The 10,892-nt window shown below is 39.1% G+C and overlaps 1 protein-coding gene across 1 annotated transcript in view; it reads right to left on the minus strand.

Moving 5' to 3' along the window:
* si:dkey-199f5.8 (beta-1,4-galactosyltransferase 3) overlaps positions 1–1,609 on the minus strand; it is a 42,930-nt gene extending 41,321 nt beyond the window's left edge. Inside the window, exon 1 of the mRNA XM_041793193.1 lies at positions 1,352–1,609. The gene's annotated coding sequence lies outside the window, so the exon portion shown is untranslated. The remainder of the gene's footprint in view (positions 1–1,351) is intronic.
* Positions 1,610–10,892: the final 9,283 nt, after the last annotated feature.

The raw sequence follows: 10,892 nt of genomic DNA on the forward strand, positions 1-10,892 counted from the left end.
CAGCAGACTTGTATAAATGTGGATAAACTGAGAGGCTGGTGACAGGCAGCCTGGGTTCAACCCCAGCTTGTGGATTCTTCCCCACATTCTCTCCCCCGTTTCCAACTCTTCCCGCTGTCCTGTGTCTAAAATGTAGGCATAAAAGCAAAAAAGATCTTAAAAAGATGGATTGCTTATCCTTAGATCAAAGTTAGTTGTTTCACTCATATCTATGCTGGGCCCAGTTCTTCAAGAGAGTAAGCTTATCAGTTGTCAGCGTGCCAGATTCCTGTCAAGTAAAGTGTTACGGCTCACACCTAAGTACATCAAATAAAAAGGACTTGATGCAGAAAGAATCAAAATAACCACACAAACAGTTATAATGCCCACGCAGGTTTAACTATCGGTCAATCTGTAGTGGAGAGTAGTGTTTCTGCATGCCTTCCTCCTGCACTGGTCCTCTCATACCTCAAGTATGGACTCAATCAATCTGACAGTTCAGAGGGGGAGGGGGCGCCATGCAGAGCCTTTTGTTCTGCAGAGGAGGGTAAAAATGAAAATAAAGGAAGGATGAGAGGATATGAAATCTTTTAGCAGGAAATAAGCGATTCATGTGAGAAAGTCGCATGAAATGGCGCAAGCATGACGCATTTCAAGAGTGATAATGCCATCACAGTAGCTGCCTTTGAGCAGTCATCTATTAATAAACAGTTATTACCTTTCTGTTTTGTCATGAAACTTGTTGACGAAACTTTTATTTGAGTCGTCCTTAGTCCTGAGTCGTTTAGCGGCGATGCTGATTCACATGGAAAGTAAAGTAAAGTTAAAGTTGTGTAAGCGTCTTGGGGAACACTGACATCAGCTCAACCTAACTCAATGTTCGCTTTGTAGGTAAACTCAGTCCAACTTTGAACACTAAAATAAAGACAACATGTATCTTCTTTAGTTGAGTCACAGTGTTAGCAAAACATCGAAGCTTGAACCGTTTATCAACGGTTTTTCTATTTTTGTTCACGAGCGTCTCTACCTATGGTCTCTACTTTTACAAGAAGCTAGTTTATCTAAACTTAACTGTCTTTCAACTGTTGTGTTACCGTTTAAACGTTTACTCAAAGCAGAGGATAATGGACCACACTTTAAAGCCCATAATCCTTTTAAACTCTACCGAGGAAACTATTCTCACCAAATCTCCAACTCCAGCCGACCCTCACCAGCTGTGATGGGAAACACGAGCCACAGAAAGCCGAGCTAGCCACTGCGGGTTAACTGACGTTATTTAGTTAGCTACCTAGCCAGCTAGCAGCCATACACATACATACACTGTGCTCCTTTCAGTGTCAGTTTGCGATATATTTCAAGGCTTTTTCCTTACCAGAGAGACTGCGGGAATCCCTTGGACGGTTTAGAGGCTGTTAAGCGTTGTTATCCACAACAATACCCTCTCTCCACCGGACAAACGATATGTTTTGAAGTTGCTGTTGTGTAGACGCTGTGATGTGCGGGAGTCTCTGAAAGCGAATGAGCAGAGCCGATGTCGCACAGCATTTTCCCCTCCCCTTCAATGGAAATCCCACATTTCATTAAGTGCCTGTTTACCAGTCATATTTACGATGGAAAGTAGCCAGTATAGTGTCCTTTGTGACCATTCTGGTAGCAGCTGATCTAACAGTAGAATTGTTACAGACAGCTTAAGATAATTAGTAGTTCAACTGACAGGGGTGGATCTGCACATTTTTATGGTGGGGCAGGGCACCCAGTGAAAGGTGGCCCATTCCAAAAACATGCAGAGAAATCCAGTAGAGCAGCCTCTTCCACATTTCAGGACGGGTGAGTGGGACATAAGGTAACTAACGTATGGAAAAAAAAAATTAAATGTAATGTCAATAAAATGAATACCATGTTTCATAATATCTTTACATTATATATATATTTTTATTTTATATCCATTTAGGAAAAAAAATGTCTAATATAATTATTAATATTATTTATTGACAATAATGAATTATCAAAAACAATCAAAGGGCTTAATACAGATATAAACAACATTTTGAAAGCATTAGAAGAACACGAAATGAAATTAAAAATGAAATATATTAGACAATATATTAGACTATCCACCTTATTCCTAGTCTGTTATACCTCACACAGGATAATATTATTAGAAAGGACAAAGTAAAGAAATTGCCTCAGATGACCTAGACCAGCATATTTAGCTAACTTTATTAGCTTCGTATCAGTATAGTAATAGACGACCACATTTTGTTGGAGGACTTTGGACACAACCTTCAAAAACATTTTTTCTATTTAATTAGTGGGGTTGCTAAAATTCTTATTTCACCAGCTCAAAACTCTGATCATTGCTTACAAAACAGTAATCAAAACTGCTCCTGTTTACCTGGAGTCCCTCATCCAGGTCTACACTCCTTCTTGCCCACTACGCTCAGCCAGCGAAAGGCGCCTGGCACTTCCAGGATATCAGGGTCCTGAGTCACTCGCTCGACTCTTCTCTTCAGTTGTCTAAATGGTGGAATGAATTACCCAACTCCATTCGATCTGCAGAGTCCCTCTCTACTTTCAAGAGTAAGCTAAAGACCCAGCTCTTTAGAGAACACTATGCATTTAGCTAGACTATTCTCCACTGCTGTCCCCAGTGGTAGAATGAGTCTCCCAACTACAGCTGGCTTGCACTGTCCTGCTCTACTTCTGGGATTTTTCTCCCAGCTCTCTGTGAGTGATCCAGCACTTGGTACTTTGGTCATTAGTGTTGTGAAGGTGGTGATGATGACAAATCTCACATTTTGGTTGTTTTATTGGTGATTCTTATTTAAAAAAACCTTATTTACATTATGTGCCTTACCTTTAACACTGCATGGCAGCACCTGCGTCCACCTTGTGGCACTTACTGATGTTGTTTCTTCTTGTCTAGATCTTTGCTTGTGTTGTTCTTGCTCTCAAATGTACGTCACTTTGGATAAAAGCGTCTGCTAAATGACATTGAAATGTAATGACCAGCTAATCTTTTTTTTAAATGTGGGAATTATATGTGACCGAAGCTAGATAAAGTTCCTGCAAGTCGGCATTCCGGTGGTTGAGAAAAATGGATACAAATTAGTTTTCTTCAAAATGATCATTTTTCATTTTTTTCTCATTTTATGCAAGTCCAACATTTAAACTACTCATTTGATGAAAAAAGAAACACAAATGTGATATTTAAAAGCGTTAATTTTCTGTTTTAAAATGCCCTATTCTCGCAGTTGCTGCAAGAATATTGAGGGGAAGGGAAAGCGAAACTGCAGGTGATAATTGGCCGCACAGTCTGCCATTGTTCCCAGTTTTGCCCATTGAGATGGACAATAACAAACACCAAATGGCTCAAATGCCACCCCCCTCGGCACGTAACTACAGCTGTTTCTAGTTATCACCTTTAACAATAAGCCTTAAGATGCACCCTGCAGCGAAGAAAAGTAGAAGAGACGATGAAGAAGCAGCAAGAATTATCACCAGACTTCGGACAACTTCAGGATCACTCGACAGGGCAAGTTTGATAACGGCTGATTTCCTGTGGGAATATTTTGATGAGCGTCACCAGTCTGATTCAGAAGCTTGGTTTGGGTGGACTTTATGTAAATGTGGCTCCATTGTTCACGCCCATCTCCCGGCCTGCCTGAAGTCCTGAAACTTTGAGCCTGTTTTTCTCTGAACAAACAGGAACTAGAAGTTAACATTCATATGAGCCTATCTTTGTAAAATATGATCAGATTAAGGTGTATGATACACCATTTGAAAGCTTGGAATCTACACTTTCATAATGTGTAAAAAACTCAAAAATGACCTCGGACGACTTGCAGGACTTTTTACCAGCTTTGGTCACATATTGATATTACTATCCATGAATCAAGTTGTCAACCCTTCCATTTGGTAAATCTCAAATTTTGTATCAAGAATGAATGATAAATGAAATCCCTGATGCCTTTACACAGTCAACAGCATGTGTAAAACACTTACTGAAGTCATCTTTGTCACATTATTAGCACCCCAAATGGAGCACAGGCACTGAGCAATACAGAAAACATCATTTATTACTGCCAGCTTATAATAAATCTAGCAAGATGTTTCATTAAAAAAAAAAAGAAGCAGTATTTACAACAGCAAATATTTGTTTCTTTTAGAACAACTGCTGTTAAGCTCTTGGAAAAATCACATTTTTGTTATTATTGTCATTGTACCAGAAGTTCCACCCACATTTGTAGCTACAGTAGACCCCCCAGGAATAAAGTCGATACGCTCAAATGAAATGGAGAAAACTACATTTTAGAGTTTCTATAGTGAGTGCATTTGTTTAACTCTTTTTCCTTTTCTCTCATAGATAAGAATTTTAAAAATGGAGCAATGGATGTGGAGGGCCCCCAATGCTTGTGTTTGCCTTGGGCCCCAAAATTACTAAGTCTGCACTGCAAATTGCTGTCCCTTTAATTTTACACTGGCTTTAGCTGACACTTAATCACAGTGCTTTGGCATATTTTGCACACTGAAGTTATTGTCAGGTGTTATTTCATCTGACATAAAAATTCTTTTCAGTAACTGGTCATATTAACGTGAAAAGTCATTTCAACAACAAAATTTTGGTCAGCTTGAAAGTTATGCTCATCATATTGAGATGAACCTCGTGTATCCCTGGTGCAACTTAACAATGGCACAACTGAAGTAACAACTTAACTAGCTTTAACATAGGTTTTAGTGTGGACCTTACACCATGAACTTAGACATAACTTGTGCACAGCTGTTACAACAGGCCACTGGCAGACAAAAAGAACTAAAAAAAAACATAGTGGCTACCGTTGAATACTATGTGGCGCTTCAGCACAAGCTTGTTATCTCCCTCCATGTCAAAAAGCTGTAGACCCCCTGGCAAATTCATGAAAACAGAGATACCAAGAGAAACTGTTGGCTTTGGATATCTGCAACCCTTATAAAGCACCTGTAACACTAAAAAATGTCAGTGTCCTAACTGTAAGTTCACTTAGGTGATGTTAAACATAGTGGAGAATCCTTCCTGTTCCACAAGTGATAGGATGAAAGTCTTTCAAAAAACAGACAGCTTTATGTATTTTACCTGAGGGTGAATGAATAAAGCTGCCACTTGGGTGGTGGAGGGCAAAAAATTCTAATATTTTTCTCAAGTTAACACAACATTTTATGGTTGGATCAGAAGAAGTCCTTTCTTAAGTTTTTAGATGAACAGCAGGGTGTCTCTCAACCCACAACTTTCTCTTCTCTGCATTTTCTTTTTCAAGTGAGACTGTGGAGGCAAAACCCGGGCTTGTCTCCTCAACGTTGATTGCGCGACCAACAACCATATTTAGTTTAAAAGATAAAACTAGTTAAAACACGTAAGTTACGTCTGAGACCTCTCTGTTGTAGCATACAGCAGAAGCAGGCTTTTCTTGCCTGCCATTCTATAACTGTGACATCACATGAAAACTATTCATTACAATGAACTTGCATGCCTACAAAACATAACCTAACTGATGCAACACAATAAAGTTCAAGTCTGTGATTGCCAAAGTGGGGCCCATAGCCCCTCAGGGAGGCCAGTAGCAATGACGGGGTGCTTGGCAAGGCTAAAGAAGAACAGTGTGTGCCATTTTGTATTGCTAACAAGGCACAACAAATTTAGTGAAACGACTTCCTGAGTCATATCCCACCCTCAACTTCCCCTGAATGATGATGAGTATTAAAATGTAAGCTTAATTCAATCTTTTAACCTTCACTACCTGAGTGAAATGGGTTTTTTAGTGCATATAGACAGATGATAATGTGTTGATGTGCATGGTAAGGGGTGGAGGGACTAATAATACACTAGGACATGTGTTTGGTCATGCCTGTTAATTATCAAATTAAGGTGTTTCAATCAGACCTGTTGCCACAGGTGTATAAAAAGCATTTAATCATGCAGTCTCCATTTGCAAACATTTGTGATACAAAATAGGTCGTTCTGAAGAGCTATGAGGCTTCAAGTGTGGTACCGTGATGGATGCCACCTTTGCAATAAGACGAAAGAAAATTAAAATGGAAGCATTTAGGAAACATTAGCAACAGACCACATAAGAACACATGGGGGGTCAGCGACTGCTTAGGAACATGGTGCATAAAAGTCGCCAGCGCTGCTGATTCCATAGCTGAAGCGCTCAGAACTTCCACTGGCATTAATGTAATCACAAAACGGTGCAGTGCAAACTTAAGGGAAGGGGTTTCAGGTAATGGCCGAGCAGCTGCATGCAAGCCTCACATCACCAAGTCCGATGCCAAGTGTTGGATGAAGTGGTGTAAAGCCCACTGACACTGGACTGTGGAGCAGTGGAAACGTGTTCTGTGGAGTGATGAATCACACCCACAGTGGAAGTCAGATGGGCGAGTCTGGGTTCGGCTAATGCTGGGATGACGTTACCTGCCTGACTGCATTGTGCGAACTGTGAACTTTGGTGAAGGGATAATGGTATGGTGTGGAAGAACTGGACTGGCCAGCACGAAGCAACTTTGGGATGAACTGGAACAGAGATTTCAAGCCAAGCCTTCTCGTTCAAAATCAGTGCCTGACCACATAAATTCTCTACATCTTTCACCGCTATGTTTCTACAGTACCACAAAAGAGACCAAATAACAGTTCTGAGTTTTTAAAATTTCACTCATTTACCACCAGAAGTGAGGGCTGCACTAGAAAATCTGGTTGTCATGTGCGGCAGATACTCTCAATTTTACACGATGCCTTGTGAAATCGTGAAACAGACATTAATAATAAAAAAATAACAAGGGAATTTCTTTCTTCATAAGTAGCAATTGTGCCTTGTGTTTATGAAATATATCTTGACTGAACAGATGTTTTTGTTGTTGGGCATTGTTTAAATAAAGCTCCATGTTCTAAACTAGGATGAAGTTTAAAAGAAAATAAAGATTTCATATTTGATACAGGAGGTTACACAACGCGGTATATAAGGTAGGTAACTGTATTTTACATTTGATTTTTATGACTCAAGTCATGTGTCTTTTTGTTTCAAAAAGGCATTACTCCTTTGTAGTTCTTGTCAATAAAATAAACAGCACTACTGTACAGCAGGGTGGGAAATTAGCACCCAACACCAGCCAAATGTGGGTATTTTTGAGCAGTGTCAGGTGAATTTGCTTAACCTACCGGCTACTAGAGTGGCTAAATAAAAGAAAAGTAACAGAATGATTCTGTGCTGGTAAATGGCATAAACTGAGTTCAGGTTTTCTCCTTGTTCTTAGCGACTTTATGATCAGAAGCGAGCAGACCTACATGCTCACTGAACACAGGACCCTGCCTTCTCCTCCCTGCGTGTCAGTCCTGCTGTCAAACACTTACAGACATCGACTCTACATAATCTGAATAGTACTGTAGCTGGCATGTCTGCTAAAAGTGTGTCTGAACCAATATTTTGTTCATCTTAAGTGCAAGATGGTTAAACAAGGTCTGAATTCCAATGTGAGATCGCAGGAATCGTGAATAAAATATTTAACTTTGCAAATCTGAAACATTTCACTTCACTGAATAGCCTTTCATTTCAATTTATTATATCATACCTCTTTACATTATGTTGAAAGTTAATATAGTGTCTGGGAAAAAGGAAAAAACGTAATCCACCTGTCACAGTGGCAGGTAGGTAAGAAAGTTCATTTCCAACCCTGCTGTACGGGTTTTTACATGGAAATAAAGCAGTTAGCTCTTTATCTTTTTTTTTCTGCTGTAGCCATCACACTGAATTTGTTATTGTCCATGATTTTTTTATGGGAACAGAGTTTTCAAAATGGCTGTCCATCAGCCCCTGTACCAGTTGTTCCCCCTCATACCTTCAACAGCTCAAAGCAGCATGAAAGCATTGGTCTCAGCCCTCTGGTTTCAAATCTTCCCTGGACATCTCTGGGGACCAAACCACTACTTGGATCAAAACTTTGCCAGGATGTCTTACCAGCCAGATGTGGCAGCCCTGTTGCTCTGCCCTTACTACTTTGACCAGGTCACTTACAGCCTTCCTACCAGGGAGCAAGTGAGGCACATGTGAGTAATTATTCTTTTTTTTTTTTTTTTTTACTGTAAGGCCTTCATACAGCTGCAATCAGAAGCTAGACTCAACCGAACCCTCAGACTAACTGATTTGCACTCTTTCTGTTGACTTTTAATTAATACACTGTAAGAGGGAGTCATTTTGCAGTAACCCTTCACCTCAAATGAACATTTGCTTCTTTCCCATCCGTGCAAATATAATAGTAACACACATGAGCTTGTATGCATTGGTTCATTTATTTCCTGTGCATTAAGAGCAAAGCTAATTGGAGTCACATTCCTAGTTTAAAGCTAATTCTGGTTTGATCAGGTTAAATCTGCACCTGCATCTGATATTCTGACTTAATAATTAAAAGTAAACTCAAGTTCTCCTTTACTCCTCAGTCTGTTCATGCAAATCACCAGTACTGGATTTATACTGTTTATCATGATACTGTAGCTTGCACAATGTAATGAACCATTTTCTCCCACTTGTGGCCTAAAGGGAGAGCTACAACCTCAGGCTGCCCTGGTTCAACTCATGGTCAGATTTAGATCAAGAGAAGAAGAGAGCTGCTGAGCTGGGAGGAAGATGCTATCTCAGGAAGACCCAGGAAGTCCAACCCAAAACTGGCATTTACCTGAGTCATCTATGTCAACTCCAAGATTCAAAGACTGGCAAAAGTTTATCCACAAAGCAGTATATTTATCTGATGTATGGCTGTCGCTAAATGCTGCTAATAGTGATCTAAAAAAAATAATTATGTTTTTGTATCATTTTGACTCATCAAAGATAATAATGCTATGCATTCCTCTGATAATAGCAATTTAGATATCAGATTTAACAACATGCTCTTTGTTTAATTTTTTCAGGCAGTTGTCTTATTATGATTATATAAATAATTTCAATAGTCAATTCTCCTTTAAAGGACCAGTTTGTAAGAGTAATGGAAGTTGTAATAAACTGAAAACAGGTTTCTATATCTGTCTCTCCACTTGCAGAAATTATTTTCTTTAGAGCTTGTTTCTTAAATCAAATTATACAGTCTTGTTCTATAGATCCTCCTGAATCTCCACCCTCTAGACAAGGTAAACCCTGAATAAACTCATGAAAAAAATAAAAATGAAGAGTTTTATAAATATTTAATGCTATGCAACAGTCTCTTGCTATTGCAGCACTCTGATCTAAATTTCAGAGAACTAATTCATGACTTTGAAGACAATTTTAAATTTTTCTGTAAGCCTAAAATTTTCTTATATTGAGGGAAATTTCACAATGAAAACCATTTAAACAGCTGTGTCTTGGCACCTTTAGACGTGGGAATTATGCCCATAAAAAGATGAGTTGAATTTGTTTCTCGTAACCTGCCACACTAGAGAGACAGTTTCACATATGAATGGCATGGTGTCTACTTTATAATCATCTGGGCTGCTCCCCATACACAGTGTCTGGGAAGAGCAGAACCTTCAAAAAACAACTTGAAGGTCGACTGGACCAATGTTGTCTGTCCAATCCGAGGGACAAAACATCACTTAGAGTGTATGCTCAACAGGCGGTAAGTGCAGAAAGGTAAGGCTGTAACCAGATGTCCTAGCCAAAGACAGGAAACAATAGGGGTAAGATCCAGTTTTTACTTATGTGGTTTTTCAGGAATGGAAAAAAGCTGCAGGGCAACCAGGCAGAGCGCACAGTGCACTAAAAACTTCCACTCTTGATTTGGGATGTCTGTGAGTGTAGACCAAATTACAACATTCATAAAGCCTTTTTCATGTGAGGACAGGTGTATTGACATGATTATGACAGTGTCATGTCAGTCTTATGTAGGCCTGCCCACAGAATTAGCTGGACCCCTGAAAAACCCAGAGGATGGGCCCTTTCTAGTTGTGATTTATTGATTATATATCAATGTATGTGTGATGGATGGGTTGGCGTGTTGGTGCTAGCGTCCTGGCCAACAGTTACTTAATTTTGGAGATAAAAAATGCCATTATTAGGTTCTGATATTCTAATTCCTATGATTTGTGCCATGTTTTAACCCCTTTTCATCACTTTTCCCTGCGTGTATTGTTATTTTTGCTACTTTTTAACTGCTTTTCAATATATTCCCAATTTTTGCCCCCTTCAATCCATTTTACAGATTTTTTGTCTTTTTTTAAAATGCAGTTCATTCATTATTTTCCCTTGAGGTTTTTTTTAAATTCTTCAACTTTATTTTCTGGTATCCTGATATTTCTGCAGGTCATGGCTTAGCTATGAAGCCTGACATTACTTTCCAAATGTTTAAGGCAATGTGCCCAGTCACATCGTTAACATTACCAACAAAAAGATAATTCTGAAAAGGCTGTATTTTAGTGCAGCATTAATAAATGAAAGTCTTTTTTTTTTTGCTTTGATAACAGGGGTTATTGTACAGGTCAAAAATGAAGTATGGGGGCGCACATAGCCTAGCCCTTCAAATAAAGATTTAACTTAAAAATCAGGAGTACAAGACCTTCTTAATTAGGTTGGTTGATAAAGGAGAGCCTACACTGAAGAGGGCAGGTTAGAGGTTCCAAAAAGTTAAACTATTTTTAATTAAATGTGTTGTGAGCACAGTTTCCTAAGCAGTACATCTAGTCCTGTAAATGCTCAACAGAATGTTCTGGTTTTGTAAAGTAAATGGACACTGCCAGAGCAAAATAGTGCCAGTTCAGTTTTCAGCTTTTTACTTTTTTCACTTAGTTGTCATGCTTTATCAGCAGATACTTAACATGATCCTCTGCCCATGTGCTTTAAAAAGTGTTTTGGCTTGTTTTTTTTTAAATCAGTGAAATCACGTGGAGCAAATGACCCCATCTGCATAGCCATGTAGCC

The sequence above is a fragment of the Cheilinus undulatus genome, linkage group 8 (assembly GCF_018320785.1).
Source record: "Cheilinus undulatus linkage group 8, ASM1832078v1, whole genome shotgun sequence".
NCBI lineage: Eukaryota > Metazoa > Chordata > Actinopteri > Labriformes > Labridae > Cheilinus > Cheilinus undulatus.